This window comes from Callospermophilus lateralis, chromosome X, assembly GCF_048772815.1.
Source record: "Callospermophilus lateralis isolate mCalLat2 chromosome X, mCalLat2.hap1, whole genome shotgun sequence".
NCBI lineage: Eukaryota > Metazoa > Chordata > Mammalia > Rodentia > Sciuridae > Callospermophilus > Callospermophilus lateralis.
In genome coordinates this window covers 70,720,822-70,744,468 of record NC_135325.1, presented here as the reverse complement: position 1 = coordinate 70,744,468, position 23,647 = coordinate 70,720,822, and positions in this window count along the sequence as shown.

The following is a 23,647-nucleotide window of genomic DNA, read 5'->3' as shown; positions in this document are numbered from 1 at the left end:
TAATGGATGAGGAACTAAGGCATTCATACACCCACTAAGAAAAAAAAAGTACCTTATGAAAGTCAAATTGTAAAAATACATGGCCAAATCTTCTGGATCTCATCATTGCAGGGCTAGAATTTATAGCCACTCCCTCATGAGACATCTTAAGACCAAATTAGAAGGAAAATATGAATAATGAATCTACAAAACCCTATAGAGCATATGATACTCAATCAGAAAATTTTGGAAACTTTTTAACTGAATTCAGGAGTGAGAAAATTTTGCCTGTTATCAACAATTTTATTAAGTGTATTGCTAGCAAAACTAGTTTGTCCAAGAGGAAAGAAAATAAAAGAATAAAATATGGAAAGAAAATAATAAAATTCCTATTACTAGTCGACAGCATAATTATGTACCTAAAAAATCTGATATAGTCTATGTACCAGCATCACATTGGCAAAATGTATTTCTTACAAAATAGCATCCAACATTACTTGGAGAAGTGTAAAATGGTACAGTAACTGTGGAAAGTACTTTGGCAGTTCCTCTGAAAATTAATAATAGAATTGCCTATGATTCAGTAATTCTGCTCCTAGGTATAAGCCCGAAATAATTGAAAACAGGGACTCAAACATAACTTATACACCTATATTCATCACAGCACTATTCAAAATAGCTAAAAGGTAGAAATAACCCAAATATCAATGAAAAGATAAATGGATAAACACAATGTGATATATATATATAAAATATATATAGGTAATTGAATATTTCAAATGTAAAAAGTAATCAATTTCTGATATATGCTACAAAATGTATGACTTTTGAAGACATTTTGCTAAAGGAAGACATAAAAGGACAACTGTTGTATTAATCCACTAATATGAAATACCTATAGTCAAATTCATGAAGCCAGAACATAAAACAGTGGCTATCAGAGCTGGGGTAAGAGGTTTACGGGAAATAATTGTATAATGGATATGGAGTCTTAGTTTTACAAAATGAAGGAATTTCAGAGATTGCTTGGAGAGCAATGTGAATATATTTAACATGACTGCGCTTGAAAATTGCAATGATGATGAATTTTATGCTTATTACCACAAGGAAAATGTTTTTAAAAACTAAAAAAAATTGAGCCGGGCACAATGGCATATACATGTTATCCAAGCAGCTTCAGAGGCTGAGGCTGGAGTATCTTGAGTTCAAACTCAGCCTCAACAACATTGCAAGACCCAAAGGAACTCAGTGAGACCCTATCTCTAAATAAAATATATAAAAGGGATGTGGATGTGGCTTAGTGGTTAAGCCCCCCTGGGTTCAATCCCTGGTTAAAAAAAAAAGATTAGCATCCAGTAGCATAAGTGGCATATACTTAGGACTATATAAAATAAAAAATGTGAAAGATGTCATGTTTAAATTTTTTAATATATATTTTTTTTAGTTGTAGGTGAACACAACATCTTTATTTTATTACATGGTGCTGCTGATCAAACCCAATGCCTCACACATGCCAGATGAGCTCTCCTGAGTCACAACCACAGCCCATGTTTAAATTTTTAAGAAACATTTACGGAGAAAAACTAAAAAAGTCTCTATAGAAATAGAGATATATAATGTTAGATTGAAAAATTATATACTGTAAATTTGTCAATTATTCTAAATTATTCCAAAAATTCAATACAATCACAATAAAATATATTAGCAGATTTTTTGAGAGAGTTTTAAAGATTATTACAAAGTTCAAATAGAAATAAAAAGACCAAGAATAGCCAAGGATATCTTGAGAAGGGAAAAAAAAAACTTGAGAACAAAATATTAAATATATAGACATACTTGGAACAAAATAAGGAAATCAATAAATGTAATTCATCACATCAATAGATTCAAAGATAACAATAATGTGATCATCTCAATAGATGCAGAAAAAGCATTTGACAAAATACAGCTCCCCTTCATGTTCAACACACTAGAAAAAGTAGGAATAACATGAACCTGTCTCAACATTGTAAAAGTTATCTATGCTAAGCCCCAGGCCAACATCATTCTAAATGGAGAAAAAAATTGAAAGCATTCCCTCTAAAAATTGGAACAAGACAGGGATGCCCTCTTTCACCACTTCTATTTAATATATTTCTTTGAAACACTAGCCAGAGCAATTAGATAGATGAAAGAAATTAAAGGGATATGGATAGGAAAAGAAGACATCAAATTAGCACTATTTGCCGATGATATGTTTCAACACCTAGAAGACTCAAAAATATTCCACAAGAAAACTTTTAGAACTAATAAATGAATTCATCAAAGTAGCAAGATATAAAACCAACACCCATAAATCAAAGGCATTTCTGCATATCAGTGACAAATCCTCTGAAAGAGAAATGAGGGAAAATACCCCTTTTATAATAGCCTAATAAAATAAAATACTTGGGAATCAACTTAAAGAAGGAGGTGAAAGACCTGTAAAATGGAAACTACATCACAAAACTACATAACAAAAGAAATTAAAGATGACCTTAGAAGAAGAAAATGTTGAGAGCCACAGCCAAGGGGCCCCAGCAAACATTCAGACTGCCAGCTGATGATTGGCTCACAGCGGCCCCAGCAACATCTAGCTGATTGGCTCCTCTGCGGTGACGCTCATTGGGTTGTTTCCCTGCCCTTTCAGACCACGGAGCTGTTCATTGGGGGACTTTTTTGGCTCCACCCATGCGACCCAGCCAATCAGCCTTAAGAGCAGGAGGATTGTGGGAGGTGGAGAGGCTGGTGGTTGTGAGAGAGGCTTGAGGGAAGCCGGTGGTGGCAGTTGGGCTCTGAGGGTTTTTCCTGAAGAGTGGTTTTGTTTGGCATGTGTGGTTCTAAAAATAAAGTTAGTTTCTTTTGACAAGTGGCTCCTGAATTGTGCCCAGCCAGACTGCAGCATTTGGTGGCCCATACGGGGAGCGACTGAGGGTAAGTGATAAGGTAAACTGCTCGCCCCTGAGGGCGGGGCGAGAGGATGAGCAGCCATTTTAAGATCCCTCTTTTGTTTTGCTTCACTTTTGTTTTAAGTTGCCTGTCCCTAGAGATGAGTGAGACGGAAGAAAAACTGCTCACATCTGAGGCAAAACTATTTACATCTGAGGAACAGATAGGGAGAAAGGACGGATGCACATTTCAGGAGGATAGAAAGGCTATAATGATTTTTTATTGTTCCATTTTTATTTCATTCTGTCTCAGTTTTGTTTGGCATCATCTTGTTGGGTTGTATTATAGTAGAAATACGGGATCAGAAATTAGTAAAAAAACAAACTGAAAGAGTGTTAAGTAAATTGTTAGAGAAAGAAGGCATCTCAGTAAAATCAAGAGCAGTCAGGGCATACGTTGATACAATACAAAAATGTAGCCCATGGCTTTTTAAGGAGGAGTTGTTAAATATATCACAATGGAACCATCATGGAGAAGATTTAAAAAGAATAGAAAATAAAAGCCCAGGAACTCTGCCAGTTGGCACATTGACATTGTGGGCGTTGGTATCTGGTTTGCTTAGTCCAAAGCCTTCAGTTCAGACAAAGATAGAAGAAGAAAGCTTAGAGCAGAAAAAGCCATCAGAGGGAAAGTTACAAAAGGAGACTGCTACTAACAACTTTCTATCACCAGAGGGCGTAAGTGTCCAACCAACAGCACCACCTCTACAGGAGACTGCTATTAATGCCTTTCTATCACCAGAGGACGTAAATGTCCAACTAACAAGGCTACCTCCATATGCTGGGAGGCCCCCAACCCCCACAGTTGATAGTTGGCATCCTGAGACAGGATCTCAAGTATTAACATGCCCTGTATTTGAGGTAGGAGGGCAGCAAATTCACCATGCTTTAAATTTCAAAACAGTGAAGCAGCTAAAAGAGGCTGTAACAACCTATGGTCCTCAAGCACCCTTCACTGTAAGCTTGATCGAGTCCATTAACAACTTGAACATGATGCCAGCAGATTGGGCTAATATGTGTAAAGCTGTGCTAAATGGAGGTCAATACCTGTTATGGAAGGTTGCCAATGAGGAATTTTGCAAGGAGACGGCTAGGCGAAATGCAGCAGCTGGTTATCCTCAGAGAAATCTAGATATGTTGTTAGGAAAGGGACCTTATGAGGATCAGCAGCAACAAATTGCATATGATCCTGGCGTATATGCACAAATTGCTGTAGAGGCGGTTAGGGCATGGAAGACTTTACAAGGACATGGAGGTTTACAGGGTCAATTATTTAAGATAATGCAAGGAGCTAATGAATCTTACGCTGAATTTGTAGATAGGCTTATTCAAACAGCTACCAGAGTTTTGGGGAATACAGAACAAGCAATGCCATTAATAAAACAATTGGCTTATGACCAAGAGGATCGTTGGTGCAGAGAAATCATTAGACCATGGAAGCATGAAGATTTAAACACATATATTAAATTATGTAGAGACATTAATGAACAAGAGCAAGTTAGCAAGTTATGGCAGCTGCAGTAAAACAGGCTTTAGATGCCAGAGACATTAATGAACAAGGGCAAATTGTGGCAGCTGCAGTAAAACAGGCTTTAGATGCCAGGCCAAGAGCATGCTACAATTGTGAACAAACAGGACATTTTAAAAGGAATTGCCCCATAGGAGGAGGGTGTAACAAAACTAGGTATCAAAGGAGTAGAATTCTGGGTATTTGCCCATGATGCCGTAGAGAGAAACATAGGGCTAATGAATGCCGTTCTCAAACGACCATAGAGGGCACTCCATTATCAAAAAACGAACAAGGACCAGGTGTTTATCCACGATATCGTGGAGAAAGGCTTCGGGCTCCATTGCCAAAAAATGGACAGGGGGGCCCAGTGCTCCGGGGCCCAAAACCACAAATATACGGAGCACTGGAGGAACCCAGCAACCCCATCAGGGTAGTGCCCAGGACACATTGTCCATCAGATCCCTCATCAGACAAACCAGAGGGAGTGCAGGGTTGGACATCTGCGCCTCTGCCAGATCAGTACTAACTCCAGAGATGGGAGTTCAAATCATTCCCACAGGTGTTCAAATCTTCCCAAAGGAACAGTAGGCTTATTATTGGGAAGCAGCTCTTCTACTCTAAAAGGATTTATGATAAATCCTGGGGTAATTGATCCTGATTATGAAGGTGAAATAAAAATTATAGCCAGTTCTCCAAAGGGTATATCAGTAATTTTACCAGGAGATAGAATAGCACAGTTACTAATAATACCCAGCCTACATGATAAATTTTCCAGTCATACTGTAGAAAGAGGTTCCAAGGGATTAGGCTCCACAGGTGTAGATTGGGCTATGCTTTCTTTAAATTTAGATTCTCACCCCATGCTAAAACTAAATATTCAAGGACATGAATTTAATGGGCTACTGGATACAGGTGCAGACCTTAGTATCATCTCTCGTCAAGAATGGCCAAAACATTGGCCATTACAACAAGCCACTCAAACGCTTCGAGGCCTAGGAGTGGTGACTAATCTCCATAGAAGTGCCATGGTATTAGATTGGAAGGATCCTGAAGGATGTGAAGGAACTATACAGCCATATGTATTGGATCACCTTCCCGTAAATTTATGGGGACGAGATGTCCTAGATCAATTAGGTTTGACATTAACAAATAACATCAACCAAAATGCACCCACTATTATGACTGGAAAAGGTTTTAGGAAAGGAAAAAGATTAAAAAAACAAGAACAAGGTATAGCAGCATCAAAACAAATAGATCAAGGAACAGACAGACATGGGTTGGATTTTCAGAAAGGGCCACTGAGACAATAAAAATTACTTGGAAATCAGAAAGACCAGTATGGGTTCCTCAGTGGCCCCTGACTAAAGAAAAGATACAAGCAGCCCATGATCTGGTCAAACAACAATTAGCAGAAGGACATATACAACCTTCTGTATCTCCCCATAATACTCCAATTTTTGTCATCAAAAAGAAATCTGGTAAATGGTGATTATTGCAAGATTTAAGAGCCATTAATAATGAGATGATTATTATGGTACCTGCTCAATCGGGGATTCCTCAATTGTCTGCTTTGCCAAAAACTTGGTATGTTTTAGTTATAGATATTAAAGATTGTTTTTTTTTCAATTCCAATTAATCCTGAGGATAGTCTACATTTTGCATTTACTATCCCTGCACTGAATCATGAAGGTCCTGATCAGAGATATGAATGGAAAGTACTCCCTCGAGGGATGGCTAAGAGCCCAACTATGTGTGAAATTTATGTTAACAAAGTAATCCAGCAACTTAGAAATCAAAATCCTGAACTACAAATATTTTACTATATGGATGATGTATCATTAGCACGCAAAGATAAAAACACATTGCTAGAATGTAATGTCACACTTACAAACTTATTAAAAAATTATAATCTAGAGATAGCAATAGATAAAATACAATTAAATTTTCAAATTAATCATTTAGGAGTTCTATTATCCTCAACCATGGTCCGTCCACCAAAAATTCAAATACGAGCTGGGGATGTGGCTCAAGCGGTGGCACGCTCACCTGGCATGCGTGCGGCCCAGGTTCGATCCTCAGCACCACATACAAACAAAGTTGTTGTGTCCACCGATAACTAAAGAATAAATATTAAAAAATTCTCTCTCTCTCTCTCTCTCTCTCTCTCTCTCTCTTTCTCTCTCTCTCTCTTTAAAAAGAAATTCAAATATGAGTAGATGAACTCAAATCACTTAATGACTTTCAAAAGTTATTAAGAGACATAAATTGGATAAGGCCTTATATAGGTATACCAACAGGAGAGTTGGGCCCTTTATTTGATATCCTAAAAGGTCCATCAGATCCAAATTCACCCCAAATGTTAACGCCTGAAGCAAGAAAGGCATTAAAAATCATTGAAACATATATGGAAAATATGCATTTGGATAGAATTGATATAAGTTTGCCTTTATTATTTATTCTACTACCAACAAAAAATATTCCTACAGGAGTATTTTGGCAAGAAGGTCCATTATTATGGATATATTTATCTTATTTTCCTAACACTATTCTTACTAGGTATCCTGAGGCTGTAGGACAATTAATACTCAAAGAATTAAAAGCAGTAAAGGGAGTGTTTGGAATTTCTCCCAATAAAATTATTACTCCATATACTATGAATCAAATTGATGAGTTAGCTAATGAGTTAAATACTTGGGCAATAATCATGTGCAAATCTAATGTTTCATTTGATAATCACTTACCATCTAATCCTTTATTGTCTTTTTGGTCATTGCATCCTGTAATTTTTCCAAAAATGACAAGCAAAACACCTGTCATGAATGCTCCAAATATATTCACTGATGGGTCAAATAATGGTACAGCAGCAATAGTTACACCTGATCAAACTTTTACATTTTAAGTACCCAAACAGTCAGCTCAAAAGGTAGAGCTTAATGCAGTATTACAAGCTTTTGTGATGTTTAAAGATTCTGTATTTAATTTATTTTCTGATAGTCAGTATATAGTTAATGCTATAGTATCCCTTGAAGATGCTGGTAGGATTTCCCCTTCCTCTACTGTTTTCTCTTTGCTTTCCACTATACAAAGTCTAATCTGGGACAGAAAAGATACGTTCTTCATAGGACATATCAGGGTACATACAGGATTGCCTGGAGCCCTTAGTTTGGGCAACGATTTAGCAGATAAAACTACACATGACATACCTATTTTCTCTACACTAGAAGAAGCTATAAATTTTCATAAAAAGTTCCATGTCAATGCTAATACTTTATAAAAGCATTTTAAAATAACTAAGGAACAAGCTAGACAAATAATAAAACAATGTCAAAATTGTGTGACATTTTTACCACAAGTTAAATTTGGAGTCAATCCTAGAGGATTGATACCTAACCATATTTGGCAGATGGATGTCACACACTTGCCAGAATTTGGAAAATTAAAATATTTGCATGTTACAGTTGATACTTCTTCTGGATTTTTGATGGGCTCCCTTCATGCCAGAGAAAAAACTAAAGATGTTATAGCTCATTGCTTACAAAATTTTGCCACTGTGGGCATTCCAAAACAGTTAAAAACAGATAATGCCCCTGGTTATACTTCTTCCTCTTTTAAACAATTTTGCTCATCATTTGGCATTACTCATATAACAGGAATCCCATACAATCCACAGGGACAAAGCATAGTTGAAAGAGTTCATCAAACTATTGAAATGTAACTTATTAAAGCAAAAAGACGGAATTGGGAAGGGGTATATATTCCCCAAAGATAAACTTAAAATAACCCTTTTTACTCTAAACTTTTAAAATTTGGATTCATGAGGACTTAGTGCTGCAGAAAGGCATATGTGTCCAAAAAATGTACATAAGCCCAAGGTACTTTGGAAGGATATTCTAACAGGACAATGGAAAGGTCCTGACCCAGTAATTGTCTGGAGTCGGGGGTCTGTTTGTGTGTTTCCACAGGGAGAACAGCAGCCGATTTGGATTCCAGAGAGATTAACCAAGGTCCTAACCCAATGATTGTCTGGAGTTGGGGGTCTGTTTGTGTGTTTCCACAGGGAGAACAGCAGCCGATTTGGATTCCAGAGAGATTAACTAAAGCAATTTCTACAGACCAAAAAGAGGATGATTTGGCTCAAATCCATAACAACTGATATCCAAAACTCCAGTTTGGTTATTTTTATATCTGTGACAGAACCAGGATGCTTTTTTCAATATCTACTTTATTATTGCCCTTTCCCACATCATGAAGTTCTATTTTGTTTTTTGAGCTCATACAGACCTAGGTTAATGTTTTGCTGATCAGTTCTATTTTTTTGACTATAGAGTTTTTAAACATTACAATAGAGATTTCACCTGTAAAAAGTTATAAGGCCTTTACTATTATGTTATGTGTTGTATGTATTATATTATGTGTGCACACTTGTGTTTTGTGTTATATGTTTGAATGTACGTATGTCCATATATCATATATAATGAGCGCTCATGAAAAAATGGATCCAAATATTTTTTTTTTATTCACGTGATTTAAATGGTTTAATTTAAATTGGGTAAACAGCTGTTGAGGATTGCTTTAACATGTGAACAAAAAAGGAGGTTAACAGATCTGTTTGTTTACTTTGACCTTTCCTTTTCATTATATTTAATAATTCTCTTCAAGATAATGTAAATTGTTAAGAAAATTGTTTTCTTTTAGTGCCTTCTGGAATGTTACATAATTTTTTCTTTAGCCATTACTGCCAGAATTCCTATCTTCATCCCAGTGCCAGTGAAGACAAAAATAAAACCAATCTACAGCTTCTGCAATAGCCATCACTGAACTGCTTGCAGAACTTGCCTGGACTATGTATCACTTGTATGCATTGCGAACTATCTGTTGGTGCAGCGACTTGTGGTAGTGTTGGGGTATTTTTGCTGATGATGTCATTGGTGGTACAATTTTTCCAAAAGGAGCCATCAATTGGCTTGGTGTATCTTCATCCCTTCTGCTTGTCATGATCGTTCAGCTAAAATTTGGGGGCCAACAGAGGTGAGGCAAAGAACTTCAACCCCCCACTGGTACAAAAACCTATCCACAGGTGTGGCTGTATACTGGACCAGTAGTCAGTGACGGGTAAGATCCAATTGCAATGGTACCAACCTAAGACAGGAGGCTGACGCCTTGAGGTCAGCTCATCCAATAACTGTTAAGGACCTACATATGTACTATTGGACAACCTAAGGCAGGCACGGTCCCTAAGCCACATGCTTGTTATTTAAACAGAGAGGGGGAGATGTTGAGAGCCACAGCCGAAGGGGCCCCAGCAAACTTTCAGACTGCCAGCTGATGATTGGCTCACAGCGGGCCCAGCAACATCTAGCTGATTGGCTCCTCTGCGGTGATGCTCATTGGGCTGTTTCCCTGCCCTTTCAGACCACGGAGCTGCTCATTGGGGGACTTTTTTGGCTCCGCCCATGTGACTCAGCCAATCGGCCTCAAGAGCAGGAGGATTGTGGGAGGTGGAGAGGCTGGTGGTTTTGAGAGAAGCTTGAGGGAAGCCGGTGGTGGCAGTTGGGCTCTGAGGGTTTTTCCTGAGGAGCGGTTTTGTTTGGCATGTGTGGTTCTAAAAATAAAGTTAGTTTCTTTTGACAAGTGGCTCCTGAATTGTGCCCAGCCAGACTGCGGCAAGAAAATATTTACCTTTTTCTTATATTAGGCTCAGGGTCTCTGGTTTAATTTCTAGGTCCTTGAATCACTTTGAGTTTAGTATTGTGCATGGTGAGAGATAGGGGCTTAATTTCATTTTGTTGCATAACAATTTTTTAATTTATTGAATATGGATTTCCAGTTTTCCTAGCACCATTTGTGGAAGAGACTACCTTTTCTTCATAGCCAGAATTAATATTGTCAAAATGAACGTACTACAAAAAACCCTATACATATTTAATGCAATTCCAATCAAAATCCCAATGACATTCCCCATATAAATAGAAAAAGCAGTCATGATATTCATTTGGAAAAATAAGAGACCCAGAATAGCTACATTAGCCAAAAGAATGAAGCAGGTGGCATCACTATACCAGAGTTTAAACTATACTACAGAGCAATAATAACAAAAAAAGCATGGTATTGGCATCAAAATAGACTTGTAGACCAAAGGTACAGAATAGAGGATGCAGAGAATAACCCACATAATAACAGTTATTTATATTAGGCAAAGGTGCCAAAAACATATATTGGAGAAAAGATAACCTCTTCAACAAATGGTGCTCAGAAAACTGGAAATCCATATGCAAAAAATGAAATTAAGCCCCTGTCTCTCACCATGAACAAAACTCAACTGAAAGTGGATCAAGAATCTAAGAATTAAACCAAAGACCCTACACCTAATAGCAGAAAAAGTAGGCCCACATCTCCATCATATCGGATTAGGTCCCTGCTTTCTTAATAAGAATCATATAGTGCAAGAATTAAAACCAAGAATCAATAAATGGGATGGTTTCAAACTAAAAATATTCTTCTCAGCAAAAGAAACAATCAGTGAGGTGAATAAATAGCCTACATTTTTGGGAGAAAATTTTTACCACACACAATCAGATAGAACACTAATCTCTAGGATATACAAAGAACTCAAAAAACTTAACACAAAAAAAAAAAACATAAATAAATGGGCCAAGGAACTGAACATACACTTCTCAGAAGATGATGAACAATTAATCAACAAATATATGAAAAAATGTTCAACATCTCTAGCAATTAGAGAAACACAAATCAAAACTAACTCTTAAGATTTCATCTCACTCCAATCAGAATTTTAGCTATTAAGAATACAAACAACATAATTGTTGTCAAGGATGTGGGGGAAAAGACACACTCATACTTTTCTGGTGGGACTAAAAATTGGTGCAGCCAATATGGAAAGCATTATGGAGATTCCTTGGAAAACTTGGAATAGAACCACCATTTGACCCAGATATCCCTCTCCTTGGTCTAGCCCCAAAGGACTTTAAAAAAAATACTATAGTGATGCACCCACATCAATGTTTACAGCAGCACAATTCATAATAGCTAAACTGTGGAATCAACCTAGTTGTCCTTCAGTGGATGAATGGATAAAGAAAATGTGATATATATATATATATATATATATATATATATACACACACACACACACACACACACACACAATGGAATATTACTCAACATTAAAAGAGAATAAAATCATGGCATTTGCGGGTAAATGAATGTAGTTGGAGAATATAATGCTAAGTAAGCCAATTTCCAAAAAACAAATGCTGAATATTTTCTCTGATATAAGAAGGCTGATTTATAATGGAGATGGTGGAAGTGTGGGAGGAATTGATGAACTTTAGATAGGGCAAAGGGGAGGGAGGGGAACTGAGTGCACATGGGGGTAAGAAAGATTGTAGAATGAGATGGATATCATTACCCTAAATACATGTATGAAGACACAAATTGTGTGACTCTATTTTGTGTACAACCAGAGACATGAAAAATTGTGCTCTATATGAGTAGTATGAACTGAAATTCATTTTGCTGTCATATATAACTAATTAGAATAAATAAAATATTAAAAAATAGGCATGATACAAAACACTAGCAATTGAAGAGTTGTTGTATTGGCACAAGTGTAAACAAGTGGACAAATGAATCACATAAAAGAGGCAAGAAACAGACCCCATAGAGGTTTTTCTGCTTTACGACAAAAGGAATATAGTAATACGTTGGAGAAAGGGGTCTTTTGAGTAAATTGTGCTTAATCAATTGTACATCCACATGGAAAAGTATCTGAGACAGAATTAGTGGCTATGGAAATATAATCTATGGATACCTGAAGGTTGTTGAGATACTTTCAGAGTGTCTTAGAGATACAAATTATTTTCATAAAAATATTAAAGCATTCTTTTTCTTTTGCATTCTATTGACACTGTAACAATGACACAAAGGAAATATTAGGTAAAACTAAACACACCATAGCACCAATCAAGCCAGTGGCAACAAACTATGCAGTCGATGATTCATCCTCATAGGTTCTGCATTAGGCAAATTTAGCTAATTACACATAAAAAGTATTTGAAAAGAAAATTGAGATTGTAATAATATATATATATATATATATATATATATATATATATATATATATATATATATATAATTTTTTCTTGTCATTTTCCTCCAAATAATAGTATAATAACTATTTACATAGCATTTACTACATATTAATTTTTGCAAGTAAACTAGAAATGATTTAAATTATATGATATGATATGGGTAGAATATGTGCAAATATTACATCACCTTTTTCAAAAAATTTGAGAACACCTGAATTTTGATAACCATGACAGGTCAAGAAACAATCCCCCATAAATACCAAAAGACAACTTTACAAATATTCATCATATTACTTATCACATTTATTCACAGTAAAATCAAAACTAGTTTCCCTCAAGAAGGACTTGAATCAAGCAGTAAAAAATATTATTTTTATTAAATCTCAACGTTTAGTACACATTACTTTAACATTTTATGTGGTGAAATGAGAAGTGTATACTAAGCACTTTTGCTATGTACTGAGCTTGGTGGTTTTCTAAAGAAAAAACACTTGTGGTTAAGTCACCCATAGATTAAAGTCAATTTTTTTTTTTTTTTTTTTTAGTACTAGAGATTGAACCCAGGGGTGCTTAACCACTGAGCGACTTCCCAAGCCCTTTTTTATGTTTTATTTTGAGAAAGTCTTGCTAAGTTGCTTAGGGCCTCACTAATTTGGTGAGACTGACTTTTAACATGGGATCCTCCTGCTGCAGACTCTTGAACCACTGTGATTACAGGTACACACCACTATGCCTGACAATCTAACCACTTTTTACATGGAACAACACATTTACTTGAAAGAATGATCATCAAACTAAGACTATTAAGACTATTATTTAGTGGACAAATTCCTGAAAATAAATGAAGTCAATTTGTCATCTGAAGGTTAACAGACAATATTTAAAACCAATTATAAAATTTGACCATTCAAGTGAAGACTGAAATTTTGTAAAATTCATATTTACCACTATTCATAACTTTTTACTACTTAAACTAATTTTTTGTTATGAGATCTTTGATGGTATTTACTAATATGATTTTTCTGATATCATAGCACAAAATGTGTCAATATTTGAATGATATGCTAAATCAATGTAAAAGAGACTCCAATGGTTATACCCTTTTCAGGGATAGACATCCCTAACACAAGAAAGGGAAGCCTTCTTTGACCCTTGGTCATAGGAGTGAAGAGGTAGTTCCACAGAGGCCTGGACCAAATTCCCCAGAGCCATATTTTCACAGATAAATATATTTGCTATGCAGAGTCTTACAGGATTAGATGTCTGGTTTCCCTTACAGATCTTCCTAGGTATTGGAATGGCCCACCATGATGCTAAACTCAACTTGGCCCTTCTCAAATCTCTGAGTGAATATGTGACTATTCATAGTTCTTTTATTTGCTTTTGGCCTATCACTCTGGTTTATAATAAACTCTTAACAGAATTTTCAAAAAGAGTACCACTTGTTAAATGTCATATTAAAGAATATCTACAATTATTTCAAAAGATTAGTAAAGTACTCCTCCCTTTTTCAAAGACAATCTGTGTGACTCAATTTTTTTACTATAAACTTCAATAAAAACAATATCACATAACAAACTGGAGAACTAGATGGGAGAATCCAGCTGATTTTTCTAGAAAGAGTTTTGTAAAAATGTATAAAACAATATTATGCTTCTTATTAAATTTGTTTTTGTTTTGTAAAATATAATTATTTATCATTAAACAGATTAATTATAAAACACATGATTTTCATTATTTTAATAGAATTTATACATAAATATTTCTAAATTTTATCATTTTTATCTTTTATCATAGAATATGTCAATAGGTACAACTCATATCAACAAAAGCTTTTTAGTCCTACTAATGTTTTTAAATTTATTTCTATTTGTAGATGAACAGATATTTTTGTTTTATTTATTTATTTGTTTGTTTATGTGGTTCTGAGTATCGAACCCAGTCCCTCACACATGTGAGGCAAGCTTTCAACCACTGAGCTACACCTCCAGCCCAGTCCTACTAATTTTTAAGACTGTAAAGTCCTCTCAAAATATATGAGAATCAATGCTATGTAGCAAAATCTATTCCAAATGGCTTAATATATAATAATTGAAGTTAAATTTTTTAGAGGAATACAAGGAACATCTTCATGACATTGGAAGAGAAAATTCAACAGATACATTACAAAATCATCAATCTATTAGAGCTGGTTCTTCTATAGGCTCTTACCAAGTTAACACCTTTGATGTTAACTTGATAGCCATGATTTTTCAAAGCATGTCCCATGACCATGCATCAATATCCTCAGGGAGAGTTGTAGGAAAAGGAAGAATTATTTTTCCCATTCTATGGGAATGGTGTCAAATTTACCTGGAACTAAAATCTTTGATGTTGTTTATGTGATTACTGCCCATTCTAATTGCTTATGTTTATTTAGAGCCTAGAGGGCTGTTGCTACTTTTGTGTCTTTAATGTCATTATTTTAGTGTTATGTTAATTTTGTTTTTAATCCTGTTTGTCAAAGTAGAAGGTGAAAATTCCCAAAAATATTTTATCTAGGGTAAAAGGGAAGAAATAACAATTACTACAAAATAAGTACCTAAAAGGCAACTTTGAGATTATTTCTGATTTTACAAAGACCTCAATGTGTCCTGAAGTAAAATCTGTGAGAGGTAAGCATATGTGAGTGGTGAGTACACACATTATAACTTCTCAAAGTGTGATTTTGGGGCCAATAGCAAACACACTACCTGGTGTATTATCAGAATTATAAATTATCTGACCCGGTCTCACATTGACACACCTAAAATTTCTAGGATAAGGTTCTGAAATCTGTAATTTTTAATGAAACATTCTTCTTTATTATTCTTTTTTGTAGTTATGGATGGACAGCATGCATTTAATTAATTTATTTGTTTATTTTTGTGTGGTGCTGAGGATCAAACCAGTGCCTCACATGTGCTAGGCAAGCACTCTGCCACTGAGCTACAACCCCAGCCACAAAATCTGTATTTTAACTTATCCTTCAATTGATTCTAATATATGCTCTAGTTTATGAATGACTTGGAGAGAAAATTATTTTGAGATATTTAGCTGAGAAGGAAAGATACTTATTTAAATATTTATAAATTTTCTTCAGCCTTTACTGAAGATGTGGTTGAAAATACAGTAATAAAAAGAAAATTCCATTGAATAATGTTCTTGAATAGCAGTGAGGTGATGAAATTCAATTACCATTCAAAGGACTATGTATGCATTGTAATAAAAATTAGAGGCAAAAAGATGGGTTCAGATGATAACAACTAAATTTTTAAAAAATCATTTTTATACATCAGATATCATTCTCATTTTTTCATAACTATGTATACTTGTATTTTTTAAAACTTTTCTATGAGACCATTATTATAACTATCTTACTGATGAGTAGATAGAGAGGTAAATAACTTTTCCAAAATTAAATAGCAGTAAATGACAATGCCAGGCTTCAGACACAGGGAGTCAGACTTTACAGCTCAGGCTCTTAATAATTATGTTATATTTTAGATTCAGATGGGATTTTAGACATGCCCTATGAAAGTTGAGATAATGCCTATTGAATAACTTGTTTTTGCCTTGTGAAATCTGCTTAGAATGAGTGAGACACAGGAGAGGTAGGATTTTTTAAATCAATGGAGATACTTTTAAAATAAACCTTTTAAGGAGAGCAAACCGACAATAATATGATTTATGTTGGCAAAATGATGAGTTTAGCTGGAGGCTAATTAAGTTTGCTGACCATTAATGTAGAGTTCTACCCAAATCCTGGTCATATTGTTTCCTTTGTCAGTTAACAGCTGACTGTGGGCAGGTGCAAGGATAGTTTATATATGGTTTTAAGAAGGGTTAGAATTTTGTTAAGAAGTTGCAGAAAGAAGATAGAGAAGCTGTATATTTTTTGGTTTGGCACTAGACCATCAAAAATGATAGGCAATGGCATTTAAACCTACAATAAATGCAAATTAAAATGAAATTACTTACATTGTCAAGAAAGTTAGGAAAAATGCACATATTCTTATAGCTATTTTTAATTGTCTGTTCCCTGCAAAGTCTTTAGCCAAATGTATTAATTTTTTATATCATTTAAGCATATGCCTTCAATTTTTGTGTTTTTCTTTGTTCTCTTACTTAGAAAACAGTTTTTTGTTTGCTATAGTTTTTATTTATCATCTTTAATTGATGTTTTAACATTTTATGTATGACAACCTATTTAATTATTTCCCTAACGTGGAACTACTAATGTTGTCTTCAACTTTTTAATACAAAGATGTGTACAATGTGTACACACACACACATACACACACACACACACACACACACACACACTCAACCACACACGAATATATAGATACTATAGGGAATTTTGCTTTATTTTGAAAAGTTTCTGAAAGTAATTACATGAGAGACATTATTGAAAGAAAAGATATGAGTAATTCTATGTTTCTTGATATATTGATAAAATTCAAATTGCAATCAAGAATAATTGCCACAATTTCTATCACCACCAGAAAAACGTGAGTATGAAAGTTTCTCTACAGGCTATCTCATTATCAGGCTTTGAAAAAAATGTGCTTAAAATACTTTTCTAATTTACTAGGTGTAAGGGTCATACTTTGTTCTTATTGTAAAGATTATTAATTGTATTATTAGTCAGGTAAATAAGTTTGTATATGGTTGTTTGTTGTATATATTAACACCATTCTGAATGGAATATTTCTTTATATCTTTTGTTTGTATCTAGCCTATCTGTTTAGAACTTGGTGATTTCTTATTTAAATAAACTTAATAAAAAGTACATAATAAAATAATTCTTTTCAGATATCAAAATTAAAGTAGATTCTTACAAAATAAAGTATGAATTCTCAGTAGTTCTAAATGCCCATTTTATTGCTTTACTTCATGCTTAAATGTATGACTTTGTGAATATTCATGTAATAACATGACATTCACTCACAGCAATTGAAAAATATTTTGCAATATTAAATAATTCATATAATTCTAACATTTATGATTATTGAGGTATATGTATGACACATATAAACTATAACATTGATTTACATAATAATAGAACTTTATTTGAATTATGATTAGTTTTATAGATAAAGCTGTGCAAGAAAATTTACTTATATCTGCAAAAGTGTAATAAATTTCAATTTTTTTCATTTGGATTTGATTTAAAATTTTACAGTTCATTAAATGCAATTATTTTGTCATTTAAATGTGATAAATATTTTGATCATTTTAGAGGAGTAATAATTTGATATGACTATATATAAACACTAAATTTAATTTCTAAAATTAATACATTAACTTCTAATTTATATTTTGATAAAATATCAAATTTTTTACACTTCAAATGCAATTTATTACTTCAATTCTTTAGATCACAAGTTTCAAGAATATAGTGATTTCCTGAAATAAAGGAAATAGAAATGTGTTTATTCCATTCTTCAATTTATGCATTATTGACATATTACCAATACAAATTTTGCTGACTGAACTTCAGAATAATTATAAATATTGTCAGATTTTATATTTTGCCAGCTTTTAATCATACAAAATTTTTACCTTTTCACATACTTAAGAATTCTGTCACTATGATAATATATTGTTTATTAGATTGATTTTTAAATTCTAAATATTTATATATAGGACCTGTGGGCTTTTATTTGTATTCTTAATGCAGGGCTTACAAGTGTTACTGAAGAGTCAACATATAGTAGCCACTTAATAAAGTTATTAAATATACAAATGAAGAGTACCACTTTGAGCAAAGATATGTATTTACCACAGAATTAAAATATTTACCTTGAGTTCCAGGTATTTATTTTGAAGTCATTGCTCAATTACAATGGTCTTCTGTAAATTAGCAGATAAATAAAATGAAAAGTCTGCAGAAATACAGATATTTAAAGCCTTGATAAAATAAATTAACTAAAAATCCAAAAACTTATATAGTATTTTTCATGCACCTTTTCTTTATATTTATATTGCTTTATCATTCTAGTGAAACAGAATCTAAGATAGTATAATTGCCAAGCCTTATGCCACTCTTCCTTAATGTTAGAATACATGTAACAATCAATTCTCTCTTTTTAGAGATACAATAATGAATTCTAGAAAAAAAATGCAATATTTAAAGCAGTGGGATGAATATCACATGTAAAAATAATCCAATGTTCACTGATGAGGGAAATAATATGTAGCAAAGACTGCACCTGCTTAAAAAACCCCAATGTATGCATCAATGTTGTAATGTTCAAAGTGAATGAACATTAAGAAACTGTCTTTTTATTTAACATATAGTACAATCGCCTATACCTCAGTTATATGACATTTCTTAACATTCATATTTCTGGTTCCATGTGGAATTTATTGCAAAGTTAAATACCTAGTTTTATAAACCTTTATATTCTAAGAAATTATGGCCATTCCCCAATATAAGATTTAATTTATCAATTTATTTTTGATTTTGATATTTTAGATACATGGATACAATAGCTCTGAAAATATTTTCAAGAAAAAACAAAGGCCAAATGTTTTCTCTGTTATGTGGATGCTAATTCACAATGGGGAGCCACTAGGGAAGAATAGAGTTACTTTATATTAGGTAGAGGTGTGTGAATAGAGGGGAAAGACTATGGTGGTATAGGCAACTCCATATATATTTATTTAGATTTTATTTTTATGTTACATTTATTAATGTCAATAATTCATATAAAACCATAAATATATATTATTTATATATTTATAAATACATATTATTTTTCCATATGTATGCTATATATGTACATATATGAATTTTTCTTTCATGCTGGTCTAGGCAACAAGGTGCTCATATATTTTTATAGTTTTATATTTTGATCAGAATTCCTGACACAAAATAAAAAGATAGAATGATAGGCATGTCTAGGTTTTGTGCAATCTGAAGTGGCTTAAATGATTTTACAGAACTATTTAAGAAAAAGAACATGAATTACAATTAAGTATATCAATTAATCACAAAAGTTAATGTTTCCCCAATGACAATATAACTTTCAAAAACTTACACATTGAAAAAATATGTTAAATAACCATGAGCATGACAAAATTTTGGAAAATAGAAGAATATTTTTTATTAACTGTACCACACATATATACTTTTTTGTATGTTTCTTTCTACATAATCACTATTTCTCCATAAATACAAATATGATTTTAAAATATTTTCTATATAGAATAAGATGATAAGTTAGATTTATTATAATGTGTTTAATAGAAACTTTTAAACTTTTGATAATTTAGAACACTGTCATTAAGTTTTATAACTCTTTATTGGCTCTATTATTTAAATTTTTGGATTGTTATCTAATTTGGGAAATCTCCATAAAATATTTTCATATGTCATATGTAAGATTTCAAGGACATTTCAAGTATTTCTGTGCAGTGACACCTGCTAAGTAACCATTTTAAATTCATTTTATTTGTTCTAATTAGTTATACATGATAGTAGAATAAGTTTATGCACTTTGATATATCACACATAGAATATAATTTCTCATTTTTCTGATTGTACATGTTATAGAATCACATTGGTTACGTAGTCATATATGTACATAAAGTAATATTTCTGCTTCATTCTCTATCCTTCCTACTACCATAGTCTATTCACTCACCTCTACCTAATATAAAGTAACTCTGTTCTTCCCTAGTGGCTCCCCATTGTGAATTAGCATCCACATAACAGAGAAAACATTTGGCCTTTGTTTCTTGATATTGACTTATTTTTCTTATCATGATATTCTCCATCTCCATCAATTTACTGGCAAATGCCATCATTTCATTTTTCTTTAAAGTTGAGTAATATTCCATTGTGGTGTGTGAGTGTGTGTGTGTGTGTGTGTGTGTGTGTGTGTGTGTGTATCACATTTTCTTTATCCATTCATCATTTGAAGGACATCTAGGTTGGTTCCATAGTTTAGCTATTGTGAGTTGAGCTGCTATAAACATCCATGTGGCTATAACACTGTAGTATGCTGATTTTATATCCTTTGCGTATAAACTGAGGAGTTGGATAGCTGGGTCAAATGGTGGTTCCATTCCAAGTTTTTTGAGGTATCTACATACTGCTATCCCTAGTGGTTGCACAAATTTGCAGTTTCACCAGAAATGAATGAGTGTACATTTTTTCCTATATCCTTGCCATTACTACTTATTGCTTGTATTCTTGATGCTTGTCATTGTGACTGGAGTGATATGAAATCTTTGGATAGTTTTGATTTGCCCTTCTCTAATGCTAGAGTGTTGAACATTTTTTAATATATTTGTTGATTGATTGTATTTATTCTGAGAAGTGTGTGTTTAGTTCCTTAGCCCACTTATTGATTTTTTTTTATTGGTGTTAAGTTTTTTGAGTTCTTTATATATCATGTAGTTTAATGTTGTATCTAGTTGCATGTGGTAAAGATTTTCTCCCAATCGTTAGACTCTCTGTTCCCATTATTGTGGTTTCTTGTGCTGAGAATAAGCTTTTTAGTTTGAATCTATTCCATTTATTGACTCTTGACATAATTTCTTGCACTATAGGGGTCTTGTTAAAGAAGTTAGATCCTAGGTCTAACTATCCTAGGTGAATATTTGGGCCTACTTTTTCTTCTATTAGTACAGGGTCTCTATTCTAGTGCCTAAGTCTCTGATACACTTTGAGTTTTGTGTAGATTGAGAGATGGAGGTTTAATTTCATTTTTTTACACGTGGCTTTCCAATTTCTACAGCACCATTTGTTGAATAGGCTATCTTTTCTCTTGTAAATGTTTTTGGCACCTTTGTCTACCATGAGATATCTGTGTTTATGTGGATTTGTCTCTGTGTCTTGTATTCTGCACCATTGGTCTACATGTCTGTTTTGGTGCCCTACATGCTGATTTTGTTATTATGGCTCTGTAGTATATTTTAAGATCTGGTATTTTGATGCCTTCTGCTTCTATCTTCTTGCTATGGATTACTTTGGCTATTCTGGGTGTCTTATTTTTTTCCAAATAAATTTTATGATTGTTTAATCTAGTTATATGAAGAATGCCATTGATATTTTAATAGCAATTGCATTAAATCTATATAATGCTTTTGATAGTATTGCCATTTTGACAATATTTATTCTGCCTATTCATGAGCATAGGAGATCTTTATCTTCTAAGGTATTTTTCAATTTCTTTCTTTAGTATTCTGTAGTTTTCATCATAGAAGTCTCTCACCTCTTTTGTTAGTTGATTTCCAAGTATTTTATTTTTTGTGAGGCTATTGTGAATGGGGTAGTTTCTGTGATTTCCCTTTCAGTAGAATCACTGACATATAGGAATGTGTTTGATTTGTGGATATTGATTTTATATACTGAAACTTTGCTGAATTCATTTATTAGTTCTAGAATTTTCTGGTGGAATTGTTTGAATCTTCCAAGTGAAGAATCATGTCATTGGCAAATAGTGATAATTTTGAATTCTTATTTGTTTCTTCCGATAGTTCTGGCTATAGTTTCAAGAACATTGTTGAATAAAAGTTGTGAAAGAGTGTATCTTTATCTTGTTCCAGGTTTTAGAGGGAATGCTTTAATTTTTTTTTTCAGTTAGGATGATGTTGTTCTTGGGTTCGACATATATAGCTTCTATGAAGAGGCATGTTCCTACTGTCCCTAGATTTTCTAGTGTTTTTAACATGAAGTGGTGTAATATTTTGTCCAATGCTTTTTCTGCATCTATTGAGAAGATCATATGATTCTTGTTTTCAAGTCTATTGATATAATGAATTATATTTATTGCTTTCCATATGTTGAAACAACCCTGCATACTTTGGATGAACCCCACTTTATCATGGTGCACTGTTTTTAAATTTGTTTTTGTATGCAATTTGCCAGAGTTTTAATGAGAATTTTTGCATCTATGTTCATCAGGGATCTCGGGTCTGAAGTTTTCTTTCCTTATTGTGTCTTTGTCTGGTTTTGTTCTCAGGGTGATATTAGCTTCATAGAATGAGTTTGGAAGGATTCCCTCCTTTTTTTATTTCATGGAATACTTTGAGGCGTATTGGTATTAATTCTTCTTTGATGATCTTGTAGAAATTTTCTGATATTTTATTATTGAAAACATTGAGTATTTCATTGGTTTTTATCTCTGCTCCTTTATCTATCCTGATAACTCTTAAATTTGATCATTTTATATTATCCCTAAATTTTTGGAAGTTCTCTTCATGGATTCTAATCATTTTCTCTGTATGGTTAACTTTATTTTCAAGATTATACATTTTGTTTCATTCCCTGTGGATGGGGTAGAATGTGGTTCTGTCTTCCAAGTGGTCTAGTCTGTTGGTGACACTTTCCATTGAATTTATAATTTGGTTAATTGATTCCTTTATTTCAAACATTTCTGCTTGTTTTTTTTCTACAATCTCTCTTTATTGAAGTGATCTTCCACTTTCTGTGTTTTCTCTTTTATTTCACTCATTTTATCATCCTTTATTTCTCAGATAAGTTTAACTGAGCATTCTGAACTCCTTCTTGGACATTTCTTCTACTGTGTAGTGAGTGCATTATTTTATTGGAGCATCTTGGTTTGTTTGAGGTGCTTTATTCTTTGCTTATTTTTTCATGTTCTTTGTGTGTTTTCTCATCTAGCAGAATGTATATGAGGCATTAAAGATTCTACCCTGTAGACTTATATTGTCCCTGAAGGTTTCCAGTACCTTGCCTTTAAATATCAACAGCACCCAGTATAAACAATATATAGCCTTATAACTACTAGCTCCCACCAAAGCATCGTCTGCTTTTTCAAAATAAACAGAAATGATGAGTTCAATCACTGTCTACAATATAAACAGAAAATTTACTAAAACAATTTACAATTTTAAATTGTGGACAAAGAACAGAAGCAGTGTAGGACATGATGATTATGAGGTAGCAAGAGAGAAACTAGAAGTGAAAATCCACAGGAAATATGGAAAAGGCATCAACAGAGATTGGCTGTTGATTGGAGGAAAGCTAGAAAAAGAAGTCAGTAAAACAGAAAAATGAGAGAAAGAATACACACAAAGAAAAA